Genomic DNA, 21,492 nt, shown 5'->3' with positions numbered 1-21,492 from the left:
GATAATGTCGACGTCGTCGGCATACGCCAGCAATTGTACGCTGTTGTAAAGAAATGTGCCTGAGCGGTTCATCTCTGCGCCTGTTACTACACAGGCCGTAATTTTTCAGACCCTGGTATCAGATTATACTTTTCCAAAGATTTTTGACGCGCTGAATCTCAATCGGGAATCAGATTAATTCTTTTTTAAAAAAAAATTTATAATTTGTTTTAAGGAGAAATATTTTTCCTTAAAATGCTGTTTCACTCATCCGGATATCTCCCAGGTATAAGGTAGAAGTACAAGCCTATGCTTTAAAGAAAAAGGTTGAAGTATAAGCTTTTCCTTCTTTCCGTATTCATAATGATAACTGTTCAAAACTCTTGTTTATAAAAGTAAAAAATATGGAAAAAATTACCTATATTTAAACACGTTTTAATACGATAAGGGACATTATGTTGCAAATAAAACTTTTGAATGTTTAAAACATATATAAAAAACATCAATCATATAATAAATAGTTTTTGTACTCTTCAAAAGTTTTATTTGCAGCATAATGCCCGTTATGGTATTAAAACGTGTTTAAATATAGGTGATTTTTCCCCATTGTTTTAAACAAGATGTTAAGCACTTTTTTTAAACGTTGACACCCTGCTCCAAGCACAAGTAAAAGGTATACTCGTAAGACCATTGAATTTCATACTACTAGAGCATGTTCTCTTTATTAAAAATATAGATTTCATTTATTTTATTAATTTAATACAATAAAATTTTTCAAACATAAAAATATTTTCGGCAGTAAAATTTCCTAAACCTCTTCAGCTTGACACCCATATTGCAATATTCAATTTATCTTATACATTAAATTAAATTAAAATTTTCAACCAGGTGGCAACTCTAAAAATATATTTTTGGCTGTAAGTATTGTAAGAGTGATACGCGTGCAAACATACATATAGACAGACAGACAGAGAAAAATTGTAAAAATTTTTGATTTGGCTTCTGGTGCCCTAATAAAGACCCCCACGTTAATTTTTCTTTAAAATCTATAATGTACAGACATCGACCTGTTACAATTTTATTATATGTATAGATATTGACACAGAAGCGATGGGAGATTTTACTTGATAAAAATCTTGATAAAATTTCTTTACAAATAATTTATCAAGAAAACACAGAATTGGGCGGTAAGTGTGTCTAACCAGGCTGCGGACAATAACTTGCTTTTAGCTTCAGGTGCTAAACGGTTAAGTAGTATATCAAGCAACATTGATGGGCCTTCAACAAGTACTGCTAAAGGTGTTCTTACACGATATGTATTTGCATGTGTACATGCCACTTTTTACATATGAAAAATGCCAACATATCGTGTAAAGGCAAATTAGGTTCGTTTCTGTACAAAGCAGATACACGTATATACGAAATAGAAATGCTTCTATTTTCATCTGACACACAGATAGAATCATATGAGTTTAGTTTATTTCGTTTTCAAAGAACGTACTTTTAAATAGTTAAATAAAAACTGTTAATTTGACACACAGACGCAATTTCATATATATTGAAAAAGTCACATTTACAGATGCAAATACATATCGTGTAAGAACACTTTAAAAGTCTTATAAGTAGGGTTCAAAAGTCAGAAATATGCGCAATAAACAAGTAAAATATGCAATTAAAAACATTTTTTTTAATATTTTATTACCGGAATAAAAATAAATAACACATGTATTTTAACAAGAAAATAACGAAAACAATTCACTTCAAAATACAATAAATATTCAAGTATAAAATTATTTTATAATCAAGCAGTCAGATACAATCTTGTGAATAGACAGTTGAGAAAGTTTGCTATTTTGATTCCACAACTCGTTCAACCTACAGCCATTTGGCGGCTTTAATGAATTCCAGTACGTCATACAGAGAGAGCCAGCTTCACTCTAAATTTAAACGGTTAACTTAACCATTTCGATTTTAACATTCCCGATAAAAACATGCATTTGCAATTCCGAGCCCTACTTATAAGCAACCTAAAATTATTTTAGATTCCTCCAGCGAAGGCGAAGGCTCGGATATAGAATCTGGAAACATTAAAAAATGTGAAATTAAAGTTCAATTGTAGGCCTATCTTAAAGAAAAACGAGATCATGTCGGTGAAAATCCTCTCGATTGGTGGAAAACTAAACTAAAATACCACGATTGAGAGAATACAAAGGTTGCGCCGATCTCGGACCGCTATTCCTTTCTTAACGAATTTGACAGAATCGTTGTTTGCATGACGTCACACTTGTGTAACTTGTTTACGTTTTCCTTGCAACATTTTTTCTTCTTCTTCCATTCTTGCTCACGTTTTGGCATTTCTCTCTCGCAATTGCACCAGTGTGACGTCACACAAAAGTTATTCTCAAAAATCCTCTCTGATCGGCGCAATCTTGTATTCTATCATTCTTGCTAAAATACGACAAATTTACAGATCTGGCGCGAAAAAATTTGAGCGCTCCATCCGCCAGCGTTCCAAGTGAGCAATGTTCAGTGCAGCCGGCCTTATATATAAGCCTCTAAGAAATCATAGGAGAAAAGGCAGCAAAATTACTTTTTTGAAATATAATATGCCCTTTTTGAACGTTTACTACTACATTAAAACATTGTTCAATGTTGTAATAATTTACAAAATGTTTAAGTAATTAAAAGGATGCCAAACTTGATTATAGCTTTTTTAATTTTATTCCTAACATTCGCACATTCGCATTCACATTCGCGAAAAATATGACATTCGAAAAATCCCTTGTATACATATATACATGCAAACTTAATTACAATTAATGAACTCTAAAACCTGATTATAATAATTAATTTTATGAAAATAAATTTCTATCTGGATTTTGACTGACTTTTTAGTAGTTGTCTGCTTATTTTCATGAACATATTTACTTACATATTCCTATAACACAATGTATTGAAATGCATAAATATAATAGTTTTTGCAGTTAAAACAACGATCATTGTATCAAATAACTTACTTGTGTTTTTAGTAAATGTATCGAATTTCGACAATCATTTTTTTCCAATATCCTTCATATATACAAAATGCCGCGCCTTCTTAACCTAAACCTCCCATTTTTGGTGACAAATAAGACTTAGCCCATCTGTGCACACGTCCTAAATTTCAAAGCTCTGCAATGTTTTAAATGAAAGTTATGGGGTTTTTTTCGTGCTAGATTAAGACAATTTCCCACTGTGCGATGCCTTCAATGGAACAATAGCTACAGAGTTGAAACTTGCTGATATTATGTCTGGCCTAATGTCGGACATCAGCACTTATCCATGCACCTGGAGCGATATCGATAAGAACAATCCTTATAAACAAGGAACATATATTTAAAAACTACAAGAATTGAAAAGATGGTAGGAGGTGATAAAAAACAAACAAAGAATTACAAATATCCCATCAATTCACCAATTTTCTCTATCGCTTTCCGCCATTGCATGGGTGGGGAGATTCTGTCAACTTTTCTAGTCGTAATAATATTCGACGGAAAGAGTTCTCACTATCTATTGCGGACTCGAGGTTTATGCCGGGTTTACATGCCGGAAAATGTGAGCAGACAAAATCATTCAGAGATTCCTTATAACTATCTGAACAAGACAACTCCTTCGCTTTATCTGAGTACTTATTCTTACCTGCGACTTTGGTCAACTTAAAGAATCCCAGTATATTCCGCTTATGCTATCCAAGCTCACTATTGCAACGATTTGCGTTTCAAACATACTCTGCAGAAAATGGGGCTAGTTTGTAGCAAACTTTTGACTTTTCATCGACCATAACCAACTACTTTTGAAGGGCGATAACCGCAAACAAGTGAGAACTGGTTACCAATGAATTAGGTGTCAACTAAATTGCAACTAGCTACTCTTGGACATAAAATATCAATAAGAAAAATTAACGTGATTTTTGAAATTTTTTACACATTTATTTATTTATTATATTTTGATGTTATGTCTAACAAATTAGCGAATATGTAAATCACGTTTAATTTTTTCTTATTGACATCTAATGCATAGTTACAAGTTAAATGGCACCTAATGAAGAGAAAACCTGTTCTCACTTTTTTCGGCCACCGCCCCTTAAAAGTACTTAATTACGGTCGAAGAAAATAAACAATTAAAAAGTTAGATCGACCCCACTACTGGGTAGTTAAAAGTTAGCTACAAAATAGCCCATTTTCCTGTAAGGGCTGATTCTGGTTCTAATCTGCGCATCTTTGATTTCTCTACATTGTTGGTATTCAACTCTTCTTATATGTACACATTCTGATGTGCTCACGCAAATATGTATGCTTACCCAATCAAGTATTAATTACAATTTAATAATATCTTGTTTGTTTATATGCATGGTTTTTACTTATTGTTAATATAAATATTTGTACATACTTATACATATAATGAACAAATATTGTATATACATAATAATTAATTTTATATTTTTCCTTTCTTCCTTATTTCCTTGTACAGTGCGTGTCCTAATCTTGGGTTTCAGACATTTTAATAATCACAAGAAAAAACAGAATGAAAAAAGAACTATCGGCGAATTCATATTTGCGAAATTCTACTGGTCCTGGTCTACACTATTGCTACAAAATAATACATAACATAAATACCTGTTAATAAATATAGATATATATACATTCATACAGATATACATGCACACATATACATATGTACATAAGTTCATATGTACATACATGCATAGAAACCCAAGTCGTAAGTTTTGTACGAGTATATTTAGCGCTGCATGGACATGCGTGTTTAATGAGCTCTGTGTGAAAGCGATTAATATAAAGTACAGCATGACAAGAAGTCTTTTGATTTCTGATTTCTACGTAAAAGTGGCATTCGATTGAGTAGCGAGATGGAGGGAACTAAGAACGGCAAAACGTGTGTAATTGTTGTTTTGAAGAAATATACAAGAATGAGAGGATGCAAGATTGCGCCGCCCTGGCGGCGATGTCATTTCTCAAGTAAAAGTAACGAAAGCCGAATAGGAGGGTAAAAGAAACTCAGCCTTTTCCTGAGTTTCGCCCGAAAAACAAACGGAAAACAAAAAGTGAACCGGTTCGGGGAAAATTAAACTCATAACAAGGCTGACTGCCAGAAGACTAAATTTTCTTAATATAAAATGCTTCGATAGGAAACGTGGTTAATTCTAAGACTTCCACCAAAATATCGCACAAAAATATTAAGATTTACGTGAGCTGGGCCGATTTGAAAATACCTCCAAAAATTTAGTTTTTTTTATTAATAAAAACAGTGACAAAATGACTGAGCAGTTTAGGCCTAAAAAGTTTGTCTAAAAATATTTAAAAAAAACTTTTCTATGGAATCATAATAATGAAATTTTTGATGCTGTTCTTGTACTTTTTTCAAAGACTGGTTTAAGAAAAACTTGAATAACTCAGCCAAAACCTTACCAATTTAGACTTGTGAGGTATCAATGGTAAGGTATTAATTTCTTTGCGAATAAGCTCATTCAAAGTATGAAAGAGGAAGGTAAGATAAACGAGTATCATTCCATATTGAATTAAGATGGGTTGGTATTAAATAAAGAAAAAATTGGTACGTGAAGGAGTTGTTTTTTAAAATAAATGAGAAATTTGAAAAAATACCTTTTCACTGATACCTCATAAATCTATATCGGTAAAGTTTTGGAGCAGTTATTCAAGTTTTTCATACACAAATCTTTGAAAAAAGTTAAAAAATAGCATCGAAAATCTCATTATTATGATTCCGTTGATACAATTTTTTAATATTTTTATGTAGATTTTTTAAGCTTAAACCGTTTTGTCATCCTTTTTAAAAATCCTTTAAGAAACTATTTTTATTCATAAAAAAATTCATTTTGGGAGGTAAAACGCAATTTTTTTGGTGATGCAGTCTAATGTACAGTAGTCGCAAAAATTATAGCCGTACCAAATTTTCACAAGTTTTAAAACATTATATTCATTGTTATTTAATTCTAGTTAGTTTTTTATAGTTCATTCTTTAACAACATCCGTATAAATACAAGTTTAAAGGCAGTGTCACACGATTGGGTATTTGCCAAAATTTGGTGCATATCGTATCCCAAATATTTTTCTTTATCCCAACCACGAAAATTAATTTGTTGAAATAATTGTTTCAATAGAACATCGCTCTATTGTACCAATCTTTTGACTACAAAAAAAGACCTACAACCCCCTAACGCTCGAGCAATATGAAATTTTATGAAATTGTATATTTTTGAAAGAGGAAAGGTTTGTAAAAAACAAAAACATTATGAATAAATCATATCAACGTTACTAAAGGTCTGAAATCACCAAAATCCCTTCAAGGAAATGGCAGAATTTAATTTTGTTGCAAGTTCACATGGGAAATCTGCTTGCGATGGGATTGGAGGAAATCTCAAGCGACTAGCAGCTGGAGCAAGTCTTCAACTCCTGACGTTACAACAAATTCGTTCACCCGAAGCCCTCTACCAATGGGGTACGAATAATTTAGAGAAAAAGAAGGTGCTGTATGTTTCCAATGGGATGTCTGTAAAAAATAACTGCAACTAACAATGACTACAGTGAACTTTATTTCGACTATGACTGCGTGCCAATTACTTCAATTATATATTATATATAATATAGATTGACGCTTACACATATGTTAGTGTTTGGCCGAGCTTCTCATCCGACTTGTGGCGTGAGCCTTGATGTTGTCACACAAAGTGGAGGGACCTAGAGTTTTACGCCCACTCCGAACGGCGATTGTATTTTTATGAGGAGCTGTTTTTCATGGCACAAATACTCTCGGAGGTTTGCCATTGCCTGCCGAGGGACGACCGCTGTTAAAAAAAAAACTTTTTTCTGTTTTTTTTGCGATGTTGCTTTGACCAGGGTTTGAACTCATGTGCTGCGCAGTGGAAGCGCGCACTGCTTACCACTACACCACGGTGGCCACGGCTAGTTTAAAAGCTTAAATAACATGAAGTTAGGTAACTTCATATCCTTCTTAAACGAATCTTTATATCAATAAATAATTTTTTTCGTTTTAGTTCTTATCGTAATAAAAGCGTGTTGCTGGTTTTTTTAACTATAACTTTATTATTCATTAGGTTTATTTTTTTTTAAGCTTGAAGCTATCATTGGAGGTCGAATATTCTTTCGCAATGAGTGTTGTTGATGTTTCGGGTATAAAGGCATGAAATTTGTGCCTTCCCGGAATATATTGTGTCTTTGCGAATCTATATTGAAGCTTTTGCTTAACTTCATTGTAGTCACTCTTGGACGCATACAGCACCTTCGTTTTCTCTAAATTATTCTTACTCCATTGGTAGAGGGCTTCGGGTGTAAGAATTTGTTATGAAGTCGGGAACTGAAGACTTGCTCTAGCTGCTAGTCTCTTAAAATTTCCTCCAATCACGTTGCAGGCAGATTTACCAAGTGTACTTGCAACAAAGTTCAATTCTGCCATTTCCTTGAAGGGATTTTCTTGATTTCAGACCTTTAGTAAAGTTAATATGATTTATTCATATTGTTTTTGCTTTTTACACACCTTTCCTCTTTCAAAAATATACAATTTCATAAATGTCTATTTATCATATTGCTCGAGCGTTAGACGATCTAGAGTCCATATGCCTTCGTAGCCCATTACGCCCATTTGGGTACTTAAAGTTGGCATTATAAACAATGTTTTTATGTAAAAAAATAGTTTTTTTTTATACATTGCTTATTAATGTTAAAAAATTTATAATTAAATCCCATAATAAGACGGAAGAAATAAATTTTTTTCATTAAGCTTCGTTAAAGGTTTCCAAGATACAGCACTTTAAAGAAAGTTATGTATGACGTTTTCTTAAAATTCAAGTCCCGTGTAAATAGGCAACCCTACGACATATCGGCAAAATATGCTGCACCTATAGCTACAATCTCTTCCTCTAATGTCAAAGGTAATATCGCAGAATTTTTGATTCCAATTTTTAGGTTTTATAAAATATTGGCTTTTATTAAAAAAAAATGCGCGATTTATTTTACAGCACCTTTGCAAAATAAACTTGAATTCGTGAATAGGCCCACAGAATCGCCCGATTTGAACCCGATCGAAAAATATTGTTCTGTCTAAAGTTCTGTAATTGCGTCGTTGCCCACCGATGAATGAAATAACTTTTTATTAGTTTTAACCAAGGTATTTTAACTTTAATGATAATTGCTCACTGGATTAAGGCGCGTTTACACGGCTCGATTTTCTAGTAGATTTTTGTCGTTCAACAAAAATCGACCCGTGTAAATGACATCTGAACCGTAAAATGTAAATTCTTTAGCTAGTCGATTTTCCAGTCTATAGAAATCGACCCTTGTAAAGGCAGCTTTAGCCCCTTATTTAGTCCCACAATACAGTGATACGAGGAGAAATGAATTGTTTTTTATAAAGATAAGAAATGCACATCTACTATGAAAACTTGATTTTTACTCCCATTTTTCAGTCCGAACCCAGCAAATAGCGCTCGATGAAGGTCAGATAGTGATCAGTATTGCCAATTTTTTTATTTAAAAAAGCACCAAAACACTGAAAATAGCGCAATTTTCCCAAAAAAACACCAAATTTGTGTTGCTGTGTTTAATGGTATTATTGCATATAAAGCTGTATGTTCAAATATTTTAAGTAATCACGCAATGTCACTTGTAAATATTTCCATCTATGCGCAGTTAATTAATTTAATTAGCAAAATATTCTTTTGTTCGTAAAACAATTTACAAAACTTTACTTGGTTTCTCTAGCGGCTTTATTTTCATGCAATTGCTTACTTTTGTACAAATGCGTACACCCAGCTTATTAGCAGAATATTCTATGAATTCCGTGATAGAGACTGTGCGAAAATATTGCGTTTGGATTATCTGGGAGCATATTATCCAGAGGAGAAGCTCGGCCAAACACTAACTTATGTGTAAGTCAACGGATAAAGTTACCCGCACGTTTGGAATGAATAAATGAATGAACAAAATAAATACAATGTCACCATAGAATCACGCTTTTATTATAAAATTGCCTTGAAGAGGGCACCAAAGAATGAAACAAGCGCTAAACTAAAAAAATTTCGCGTTTTAATTCCCCAAACGCACTTAATTTATTGCGAAAGGCTTAAAGTTGGCAACAGTTATAGCGATGTCAAATTTGCTCATATTATATGAGTCATATACAAGCATGGACAGAGAGTGAGCGCCTGCTTAAAGAGCGTAAGCATTACATGCGAGAGCGTAACAAAATGAACGCAAAATCATTCAAACGTCTCAATAAACATTTAGGTTTGAGCTCAACATGAGTTTAAGTTGAGAACTAAGGTATTTCTCAAATCTCCAACGTTGTTTCTCAACAGTACCTCAAGTGGAGGATTATAGCGTTCTCAACAAAAAGGGCATTTTTCTTTGTATGAAAAAAGGACTGCTTCTCAAGTTGAGAAAATGCTAGTTCTCAACTTGAAGTCCAATGTAATTCTCCAATTGGTCTCAAACATATCATTGAAATACTGAAATTGAAATAGTAAAATAACTTATACCTTTTTGATTGAAACGACATACATAGGTGAATTTAAATATTAATTTTTACTCCTTTTGTATTATGTCGTTAAGCAAATCGTATTACAATAATTCACTTCACAGTACACAGTCCGACAGTAATTTTGCCACTTGATTCACTTGGCATTTTATTTTCTTTCAAGATTATTTGAGGATATTTTGAAGATAATTTGGTAATTTTTCTCTTTATATAGCTTTAGTTTTTTACTTGATAATTAAAAATTCGTTTCTCTATCACTTTTTACGTATCTGCGCGTCGGTTAGAGATGGGTTAGAGAATGATGTTGGATATCAACTTGAGAACTATGAATTTCGCCAAGGTTGGAGAAATATTTTTTTAGTGTTTATTGGGGCGTAATTGGCACACTAACCCAATCACATTTTCAGCTCGCGTTTACTTGTGGTAGTGATCACATCTGCTGATATACAGTCCTCGTCATTTGAATTTCACACCCTTTCAATCCTTAGTATGTACAGTTTCCCTTTTGTTTTTTTTTAATATACATTTTTTTGTAAAAATATAGCATATTCTACGGGTGAAGGCAATTTTAAATTTTTTTTACAAATTAAAACTTAAAAGAAATTTTTTTTCCATTTCTTGGGCAGTATTTTATATGATTTTTTCGTTTTTCTTGAGAGCTGGAAACTGTTCTCTAAAAAGGTCAACTTATGAGTGTGCCATCCTAACGACCTGCAGTGAATAAGTTAATAATATTTTTAGAAAAATTTCGGATATGCAGTTTTGTAGCCCATTCAATTATAGTGTAATAAAGTGCACGTTTCAAGTGACTCTAAAATAGCCTTGATTTTTGAAGTTTTATTTATTTTTTATTGACGGTGCTGCGCATTTAATTCCATATACAATTTTGTCGAGCATACTTCGTATGAGAGAAAAAGCGCAGCACCATCACCAAAAAAAATTGTCAAAAATCACCGCTATTTTACAGACACTTGAAACTTGCACTTTATTGTACCCCTTTGTTGAAATTTTTTTAACTCTGTGTAAAGTTTTAAAATCGGATGTAATGAATATTAAATAAACAAAATTAAAAATGTAAATAGATTAAAAGGTTGAGCTATTCAAATGAGGAGGAGTGTATGTGGCGTACGTTTGGGAGAGCGGGCCTTTTTACTCCAGAATGCGTGTGCAGTGGCTCTCATTAGTATACGTGTATTAGTAAGATCCACGGTGGAGAGAATACAGATGTACAGTGATGTGCTGTAGAGTTGTCAAACTATCGATAGTATCGATAGTTTCAATTTTTTTAGACTATCAATACTCATTGATAGTTTTTTCTTATACTATCAAAAATATCGATAGTTTAGTAGAACTATCGATCATCTCCCCCAATTTTTTTGAATTTATACATACATATGTTAATCGTAAATCCTGTTTTGTTTGTATAACTTGTGTTTGTTTTTGAACTTTCTAAATAGAGAAGTATTTTGGCTAAGCAGTTACTTAATTTTAAATGGTTATAACTTTTATAAGATAATATTTATTTCAATATAATCCTGTAAAAACAAAGCAACCTAACTGATTTAGCGCTATCGATAGTGCTATCGATAGTTTTCTTTTTTTCGAGACTATCGTGAATATTGATAGTTTTTCTGAAAACTATCAAAACTATCGATGGTGTGACTATCGATAGTTTGACACCTCTAATGTGCTGAGTCAATACTTTTAAGTATCCAATACTCTTGATACTCGGTACCGAAACATTTAGGTTTCGAGTAAAAAGGCACATTCCTGCAAAAATCGCGACTACTCCATGCATACGTGTAAAGAGTACTCCCTAAGGACCAAGGAATACTCCAAAATTAACCACAATTCATATAAAAAATATGGTCCAATTAACATTGCGATGTCCTAGGGCAGGACCATATACTCCATCCCTGCATTACATCAGAGTAGCACAAAACTACTCCAACATATTAACAATGGCATTGTTGTTATATTTTTTCGTTTGTACACGCTTTTGTTCTTCACTTCTCAAATGCTTTTTCGAAATTAATAAAAACCAAGNGACAAAAATTAAAAATTACATGTTGCCTCTGACGGCATTTGAACCTGAACATGCTGGGAGCTCACAACTAACAGCGAACATCTCTACACGTTCAGCTACAGCCAGACATGCAAATGTGCTTTCAAATGCTCAACTTCAATCACATTTCGTTAAAACACGAGCAGTTATCGGGTAACAAACAATAAGCTGGCGCAGAGGCACGAGTTGGTCCTCTACAGCATGACAGAGGAACACTTTTGTAAGTACTCCAATATACCACAAATGGACTACATGGTCCAACGATTTTTGCAGGGATAGGCCAAAAATATGTAAAAAGCGGTTCAGTGGAGAGTCGGCTTTAAAAACCCGAATTTATGAGCCTATAGAGCTTTTAATACTGATTAAAATGAAAGATGTATATATGTCGGTTCGAGGCCATAATACAGGGAAACTCTTGCTTGTTTGAAGCATTTTTGTTCCAGCTGAATCGGACGATATCATTTTTGTAGGCAGATTCTGTAACCAGTTAGCGACAGATTCTGTAACCAGTTAGCGACAATTTTCGAATCGGTATCGGTTTTGCTGACGAATGATATGAAATATTTTTATGTCAACAAGGTTTAATGTAAAGAATCAGTATCGCGTACCGATAAGGAGGTATTGCGTACCGAAGCCTTTTTTAATTATTGGGTACCGACAATTCAGCACATCACTAGACAGCAGTTTTATTTGCCGCTCTCAGTTGTCAACTCTGCGGTGACGTCACGCCAAAATTTCTTTCACGAATTCTGCTGCAATCGGCGCAATCTTGTATTCTATCATTCTTGAATAAGATCCGTTGCCCCCTTCATGTTTGCCCATGATTTTCCGGGCAAATGTGCCCATGTCTGGTTTTGAGGTTACGTTAATTTCTCATTCAATCGGACCTTTTACATGACCCTAAAAGTAAAATTTTTTAATTAATTACTAATTTAATTAAAATAGTAGATATGTAATGAACTTAAAAAAAAATCCAATCCCTTTTTCGGTTCTTGCTTTCATGGAAATTAATTCCTTGAGGCAGTAGCAGCAAAAGCACGCGTTTAAAACATTTAAAAAAGTTCTTTAATACTGCCTTCAGGTCAAAGAGAGAAACAATTAAAAGACTTCTGTTTTTTTGAAGGATGTTTTAAAAGTCACGCTAAAAGCTTTAAAATACAGTAGATTTATTTCGCTATCTATTCTCGATCTTGATATATTTTATTGTGCGAAAAAAAGATAATTTTTCACACTGTGATTCGTCTAGCCGATTCTAATAAATAATCTTTTTAACTTTAACACCAAGCAAATTAAGACAACTGGTGCGCTCCATGAATGTACGAGTGAAAGTTATATATATTTTCTTTAATTTTGACTTTTCTCTTTTTTGGTAAGAAAGAAAATAAGTTTGTATTTTTGTACCAGTTTCGAAACTAGAAGCTTAATTTTGTTTGAAAAGTGCTTTAAAGTCGGCGAGTACTGTTTAAAATATCTTTATTCTAAGTTTTTGGTAATGTATATTTTATCTTTTGCATATCGTCGGTGATACTACAAAACGTTCTGTCACTTTTTACCTCTGGTGCTTAATTTATCTAAGTATTATCTGTATCTGATCGCTTCCTGCAATTGTTCATCATCATCAGCAAAAGGTATACAGTTTTTTCATTCGTTTATTAGGGTGTAATGATTTGCAGATGCATTCCGGTGCAAGTAAGAGACCATCTACGTGTCAATGGTACCAATAGACATAGACCGTTTTGCAGTATCACCGACGATATGTGTGTGCTTCTATTCGCAATTTTTTTACATTTTTAATTAATTACTAATTTAATTAAAATAGTAGATATGTAATGAACTTAAAAAAAAATCCAATCCCTTTTTCGGTTCTTGCTTTCATGGAAATTAATTCCTTGAGGCAGTAGCAGCAAAAGCACGCGTTTAAAACATTTAAAAAAGTTCTTTAATACTGCCTTCAGGTCAAAGAGAGAAACAATTAAAAGACTTCTGTTTTTTTGAAGGATGTTTTAAAAGTCACGCTAAAAGCTTTAAAATACAGTAGATTTATTTCGCTATCTATTCTCGATCTTGATATATTTTATTGTGCGAAAAAAAGATAATTTTTCACACTGTGATTCGTCTAGCCGATTCTAATAAATAATCTTTTTAACTTTAACACCAAGCAAATTAAGACAACTGGTGCGCTCCATGAATGTACGAGTGAAAGTTATATATATTTTCTTTAATTTTGACTTTTCTCTTTTTTGGTAAGAAAGAAAATAAGTTTGTATTTTTGTACCAGTTTCGAAACTAGAAGCTTAATTTTGTTTGAAAAGTGCTTTAAAGTCGGCGAGTACTGTTTAAAATATCTTTATTCTAAGTTTTTGGTAATGTATATTTTATCTTTTGCATATCGTCGGTGATACTACAAAACGTTCTGTCACTTTTTACCTCTGGTGCTTAATTTATCTAAGTATTATCTGTATCTGATCGCTTCCTGCAATTGTTCATCATCATCAGCAAAAGGTATACAGTTTTTTCATTCGTTTATTAGGGTGTAATGATTTGCAGATGCATTCCGGTGCAAGTAAGAGACCATCTACGTGTCAATGGTACCAATAGACATAGACCGTTTTGCAGTATCACCGACGATATGTGTGTGCTTCTATTCGCAATTTTTTTACATTTTTAATTAATTACTAATTTAATTAAAATAGTAGATATGTAATGAACTTAAAAAAAAATCCAATCCCTTTTTCGGTTCTTGCTTTCATGGAAATTAATTCCTTGAGGCAGTAGCAGCAAAAGCACGCGTTTAAAACATTTAAAAAAGTTCTTTAATACTGCCTTCAGGTCAAAGAGAGAAACAATTAAAAGACTTCTGTTTTTTTGAAGGATGTTTTAAAAGTCACGCTAAAAGCTTTAAAATACAGTAGATTTATTTCGCTATCTATTCTCGATCTTGATATATTTTATTGTGCGAAAAAAAGATAATTTTTCACACTGTGATTCGTCTAGCCGATTCTAATAAATAATCTTTTTAACTTTAACACCAAGCAAATTAAGACAACTGGTGCGCTCCATGAATGTACGAGTGAAAGTTATATATATTTTCTTTAATTTTGACTTTTCTCTTTTTTGGTAAGAAAGAAAATAAGTTTGTATTTTTGTACCAGTTTCGAAACTAGAAGCTTAATTTTGTTTGAAAAGTGCTTTAAAGTCGGCGAGTACTGTTTAAAATATCTTTATTCTAAGTTTTTGGTAATGTATATTTTATCTTTTGCATATCGTCGGTGATACTACAAAACGTTCTGTCACTTTTTACCTCTGGTGCTTAATTTATCTAAGTATTATCTGTATCTGATCGCTTCCTGCAATTGTTCATCATCATCAGCAAAAGGTATACAGTTTTTTCATTCGTTTATTAGGGTGTAATGATTTGCAGATGCATTCCGGTGCAAGTAAGAGACCATCTACGTGTCAATGGTACCAATAGACATAGACCGTTTTGCAGTATCACCGACGATATGTGTGTGCTTCTATTCGCAATTTTTTTACATTTTTCGCTTTTCAAACTACAAGCGATTGACATGGGTGTGAAAATGCAAATGGTAGTAATGCCATTTTTCACTTTTTCAATGGGTCTTATATTTAAGAAGCCACCAAAACACGAAAATTCCTATTGTTTTTTGCGTTCCCCTTGCTCTGTATATTTTTTTTTTAATTAATTACCGAACCCAGCCCTGTTGCGTATGGAACAGAGCGTTTTTTTGCATTCGTGCTTTTTTATTTCTACAAAAAAGCTCAGCAGACGATTGCGACCGTGTAAGCACTAAATAATATGCACATGTAAATACTATACTGCATGTACATATTCCTCCAAATGCGTTTGTATGTATGTATGTACATTTGTATGTACATTAGGGCGGTCCAAAAATTCATGCAGGGGGGAGGGGGTAAGTAAAGTCGAAATTTTAATTGTATAAGATTGTTAAAAAAATATTTACAAGTCGCCCAAAGCGCTCAAGGTTTTTCCTTTGTATGGGAAAACTTTTTTATAGAAATGGTACAAAATCCTTGAAAATCAATATTTTTCAATCGGCAAAATCTGTTCCCCTTCACGAGACTAGACAGAATATATCCAACTTTTTATTTAACCATTTTTTAATATCAACTATTTTTTATGGGCTTCTCCATTACATTTTTTGGGGTTCTTGGGGACCTATAAAAAATAATTACTATTGAAAAATGGTTAAATAAACAATTGGATATTATTATTTGAAGCCTCCTGAGTAAAAGCAGAGTTTGCCGACAGGAAAATATTTATTTTCACTGTTTCTATACCATTTCTACGAAAAAGATTTTTTCTATATAAAATACCTGGGAAACTTTTGAGCGACCTCTAAATATGTTTCGAGTAAAAAAAAAACAGGGGTATATGTTTTTAGACAGAGGACAATCCTAGGCGGTGAGAGTATTAAAATTACGAATTTACTTTGTTTGGACCACCCTAATGTGTATACATAGTAATTATGCCAAGCCAAATTCAATTCAAATACTCGTTCGTGCAAATGTAAGTGTATGCATATCTACCAATATCGTAAGAATCATAAGAATTAACTAATTGTAAATCTAAGTATGTATATGTAACAAAGTATCTAGCTTTAAGTTTTCTACCTGCATACATATGTTGTACATACATGTATATTATTGTATAATAGAATGTGTTAAACAATTTTTTTTAATTCTAAAGTTCCACTAATTTTTGTTTTGTTTTACTTTCATTATGTTAATGCTGTTTACATACACAAACTGCTTGTAAAATTGATATTTTAACTGTTAATTTTCTGATTACCAAAAATATTGAAATATAAGAACAAGTAAATAATTCAAACAACACATGATTTTTATTCGAAATTATACGTCTAATGAACTATAAAAACAGAAAACAAGTAAATATGTAGGTATTTTATTCCAATCTCAAGTCCATATATGTGCACTTTACGAACTTGGTCTGCGGTGTGGCGCAGCAAAAACTGATTCCATGAGACTTGTGCAAGCCATCATCATTAGCGAAAGTAGCATAACGCCAATGCCTCATGAGCAATGGAAAGAGAGAAATCACCACCAGGGCTCGAATCGTAACATCCGTTCACGGATCGAAAACTATACGAAAGAAAATTACGTGATACGTCAGTCGTATAAAACTGAATGGGATAAAAAGTTCGTTAACGTATGTCATAATCCGTAAAATGTGTTTTTACGTGACGAGTAATACGATATAGAATGTGGCGAGTTTGCCAAAATAAGGCGAAAAGAACTATGATCTCGAATTAATCGATTTTGAAACTCCTTGACCTTGCCGAGAAATCCATTTATGTTTGCAGAAGAACAGCTCTCTATCCGATTTTTTAGGGGAGATGAGTTACTATCTTACTATGCTCCATCTTGCAGCTGCGACACGGATACTTTTACGGCAGGCAGCATGTTCGCCGTGAACTTAGTGCTCCGAGGATATGGCTTTTTTCTACTTATATATATTTGTATACCTCTTTTAACTCCCTTAAAGGGCGTCTGCTTTTCAGTTTTCATTATTCAGCCATTCGAGTAAATCGCAAGAGTAGATTTCTCTTGATTACTCCTAGGAGGCAACTAATTGTCATCGCTTCAAATTACTTAAGGGGAGATCCGTCTCTAGCAATTTTTCTTTACCATATACGGTTGTATTGGCGGGAAGCTAATTATCTTTTACTACCTTGAAATGGATATGTGGTTATGCCAGTAACAAAACCGCGGTTTGGTTATATCGGAATGTTCCTTTTTTTGTACCGATTTGGCTTATCTTAATATTGCTTTACATCCCCTCTAAATCCCCAGTACTTCCACTTGGAAGATGTCAGCAATATTACATAAGTAGTTTAGATAAGAAAGAAACGTCCAGAATCTCAGAGAATGGAGTTCTTCCATTGGTAGCTTTTTTTTTGGTAAAAAAGAGCTTCCTTTTTTCGGATTGACACTGAGGACACTTTCGGTGATTCACGAGACCAAGGGCTTTGCCGAGTCAGCATCCATAGGAGTGGAGTCAGATACTCCGCACTTCACAAGTCGATTGTTGTGTTGTTTATGGACTGATTTTTCTATAATGCTTAAATTTTCATGAAAATCAACTTTTTTCGACCCGCCCATCATGTGCACATGATGAGCTGTCGGCAGTTGTTGTTCTTCAAGAAATATTTAATGTTTGTATGTATTTCATAAAATTTGTTCCGATTTCAAACCACCGGCCGGAAAAAATTTCCTTTTTGCGTGAAGTACAGTTAAGTTTACTAATATGTCTGGTGTCTATTGAAATTTCCTATCTAAAAAGCTATCAGAGTGCAAAATCAGTTAGAAATTGACAAAGTTCCAGAAATAATATGTCCTTATTAGCTTGCGCTATTGGTCAAATTACGAATTTTTTTGTACCGCGAGCACTAATGTAGGTACAAGTAAGAATTCAACATCGACCGCGGAAACAGCATCGAACAATTGTTCAATTGCAACCCGAAGCTTCTCGAATTATATTTATAATATTGATCTAGTTGGACGAATTTCCCATCAGATTCTGGGTGCTAAGTTATCATCCCACCGGCAAGTTTTACGGGTATTTTTTACAACATGCGGATCACAAAACTAACTTTAAAAGAAAGTGCGAAGTTGGCAGTGAGTATAGCTTCCGCTTTTTGGCAACAAGCACGCTTGCCAGTACGTGAATCGCACAAATGCTCTAAAAATTTAATCAAGTTGTACGACGTATGGAGTCGAATTCGGAAATATTCTTCTATGATGTCGCCACATATAAAAGCTGAGTTTCTAGAAAAACTAGATTACCTCCTCGATATTTCTCACGCTGACATTCTGAGAAATATTGGCTTTGGAGAAGAGAAGCAAGAGTTGTTGAAGCAAAGAGAGAAGTGTCGATATGAATTTGTAAGCGCGAGAAAAACGATCACAAGCGCGAAAGGAAGTGGAAGAGTTTCGAAAGTGGAAACGCTTAAAAACGTCACAACAAGCTAGTGGTAAATACATAATAACGTCAACGTTTTTACGTTATATAATTATGTTTTTTCAATTATGCTTTTTGATTTCACTGTGGAAATTTTAAAAAGTGGTTATAGAATTTAGAATGCGATGATGGGGTCGATGATAAAACTTCGGACTTGGTTATGGATGTCGATGACGATTAGGAAATTAGAGAAAGAGTGCAGAAGCATTGGGTCATACCGCGTCTCTCCGCTTCCCTCGACGATGCTAAGGTTTCGGATGGAAAAGCAGTACACATGTTAATAGCAGCAGCAGAAGCTTTGGGAGTGGGCATTCGGACCTCTGTTCAAGGATTTGCGAAAGAAGCATCGTGATTTGGTATTAGCGGGTATCCAAGGCGATTAGGTTAGATTTTCTTGTTTTTAGATTATTCTTTTAGTTATTAGCGATCATCTGCCAAACTCACTAGCTTCACATTATACATAATTCGTAGATGAACAGTGGGCTTTCATAGGGATGACAAACTTATGGAAGCAATAGTTGCCACAAAAATTTGATCGCTTCGCAATCCTTGTAAGCTATAACGGATCGTCAAAATTTCTGAATGCTGCTATTATAGAACCTAGCACGGGATATGATATTGCGTCTACTGTTCGCGATTCATTGATCAAATGGAACTTTATCAATCGAATTGGTGGCATGAGTTTCGACACCACTTCCTCAAATACAGGTCCAAAAAAAGTGCAATCGCTTTTTTTCCAAAAATATTTGGACCATAAATTTATTCAATTCCCATGTCCCATTACATTTATCAGGTTGTATCGAAGTGTCTTCGAGTTAAATCATTCTGGAACCGAACTACCCATTTTTAATATATTCGCGTCATACGTTCGAAAATACGAAAGGAGGAATGTGAAATATTGAAAAAAATGTTGCCAGGAACATTTGGAGATGGAACAAATTCGCGCAGAATAAAAGTAGCTGCTTCAACTGACGCTCACGTTCCTTCGAGAAGACCGTGGTGGTTTACGCTCTTGCGGTACGACTTCCCATGCAAGATTTATGGGTAAATAAATTTACAGTCTGATGATGTTCATCTTTCGTGAACAATTTAGACGGACAGCAAAAATATTTAACTCGCTTTCAAAGTGTATGCCTTTTTCTGGTTCAAATCTATATCAGAGTACGGATGCCCAAACGCCGAAGCAGCTCCGAACCAATTTGCATTATGCCAAAGACTCCACCGCTTACACAGAATCTAATTCGGAAGTGCCGGCCATAATTTTGTCAAAACTTAGAAATCATTGATGGTACTTAACGCCGATTTTTTGATCCAAGTGTTTCTTTTGAGGGGAAAAATTACACTGGTCTACAAGGGTTTTGCGAATAAGACGGGACCTGGTGTTTCCGAACGGATTTTTCGTGCTGAACACGAATCTGGTCCAAAACTTCCCATCACGTCACGTTTTCGAGAAAAAAGGGGTTGAAACCCCTAAAAACAGCGTTTTTGGACATTTTCGAAAAATTGTAGAGCTGAACCCTGACGTGCTACAAACTTTGTATATGTCAGAAATTAAAGGCTAAATCGTGCCCTTTCGAATGAGCCCTATGCCGAATTAATCGCATGCACCCTTAGATCAGGGGGTGTATTTGTGTCTAGGAGTCCAATTTTTATATCCACCATATTCGACCCGTCATCTTAAATTTTTAAAATCTAACTGCAGATTCGTAATCAGCGACTTTTAATATAGTTAAAACCTTGGCATTATTAATTTTCTATGATCGTTTAAGATTAAATTCTTTCTGTGATCAATTTTTCCTGCACCCCTAAACACAAATACACCCCCTGCTTTAAGGGTGCACGCGATCAATTCGGCATAGGGCTCATTCGAAAGGGCACGGTTTAGCCTTTAATTTCTGATATATGCAAAATTTGTACCACGTCAGGGTTCAGCTCTATAATTTTTCGAAAATGGCCAAAAACGCTGTTTTTAGGGGTTTCAACCCCTTTTTTCTCGAAAACGTGACGTGATGGGACATTTTTGACCCCGGATTCGTGTTCAGCACGAAAAATCCGTTCAGAAACACCAGGTCCCGTCTTATTCGCAGAAAAAAAGTTGAAATTTGTAGACCAGTGTTATTAGTTGTCTTCATTAACCACACATTTTTGCGTTGTTTTTGGCTTGCCCTCTGCTTTCTTGCAATCCCCCTAGGGTCCGCCACTGAATGACACGTAGTTTAACACCCAAAACCCCCCGCTGGATCCGCCACTGATATGTACCTAAAATTTTTATTTTAAGAGTATGCTTATTTTAAATTTGTTGAAAAATAAAAACAAATTTTTGTTAATCATTGCCCTTTTTTACAAAATATTACTTCAAGGACATCTTATTTCTGTAGCTTTGTCAAATCCCAACGGATTTTGCTCTTTGATGGCTTTTCAGATAGGAAATTTCATTGGAAACCAGGAAGAGTAGTAAACTAATTGGAAAAGTTTCGTTTTATAGGATTGGGAATAAAACCACATATCTATATATATAAAAAGAAGTTACATTTCCTTGGTAATCTTATAACTCAAGAACCGCCGAACCGATTCCCACGGTTTTGCATTCGTTGGAAAGGGCTCGGGCTCCGTGAGGTTTGTAGCAAAGAAAATTAAAAAAAAATGACTAGGGTCTCGAGATATAGACCAAAACGTGGACCTGGGTAACCTTGGGTGTATTTGTTATACACGTTTGAGGAAAGGGTGCGATAGTAGACTCCAGTTATAAGATTATAAATTAAATTTCCAAGAGAAAGTCGGTTCTTTACATATTTTCTAATTACCTTCGAAAATATATTAACTCAAAAAAAAAATAAACAATGCTTCATAGATCGAT

General features: G+C 34.0%; 1 protein-coding gene across 5 annotated transcripts in view; it reads left to right on the top strand.

Annotated features, from left to right (window-relative positions):
• Nucleotides 1-21,492, top strand: part of LOC108377602 (uncharacterized) — a 380,884-nt gene that overhangs the window by 179,654 nt on the left and 179,738 nt on the right. For 2 of the 5 annotated variants that reach the window (XR_001849341.1, XR_001849339.1), the window contains exon 4: nucleotides 4,489-4,929. The exons of the other annotated variants lie outside the window; for them this stretch is intronic. The gene's annotated coding sequence lies outside the window, so the exon portion shown is untranslated. Of the gene's footprint in view, nucleotides 1-4,488; nucleotides 4,930-21,492 lie in introns of those variants that run through there. 5 annotated transcript variants of the gene reach the window in all.

This window comes from Rhagoletis zephyria, unplaced genomic scaffold, assembly GCF_001687245.7.
Source record: "Rhagoletis zephyria isolate East Lansing unplaced genomic scaffold, Rhagoletis_zephyria_1.1 Rzeph_scaffold_00108, whole genome shotgun sequence".
NCBI lineage: Eukaryota > Metazoa > Arthropoda > Insecta > Diptera > Tephritidae > Rhagoletis > Rhagoletis zephyria.
Note: the sequence above shows the minus strand (reverse complement) of the source record. Positions and strands in the feature narration are given on the sequence as shown.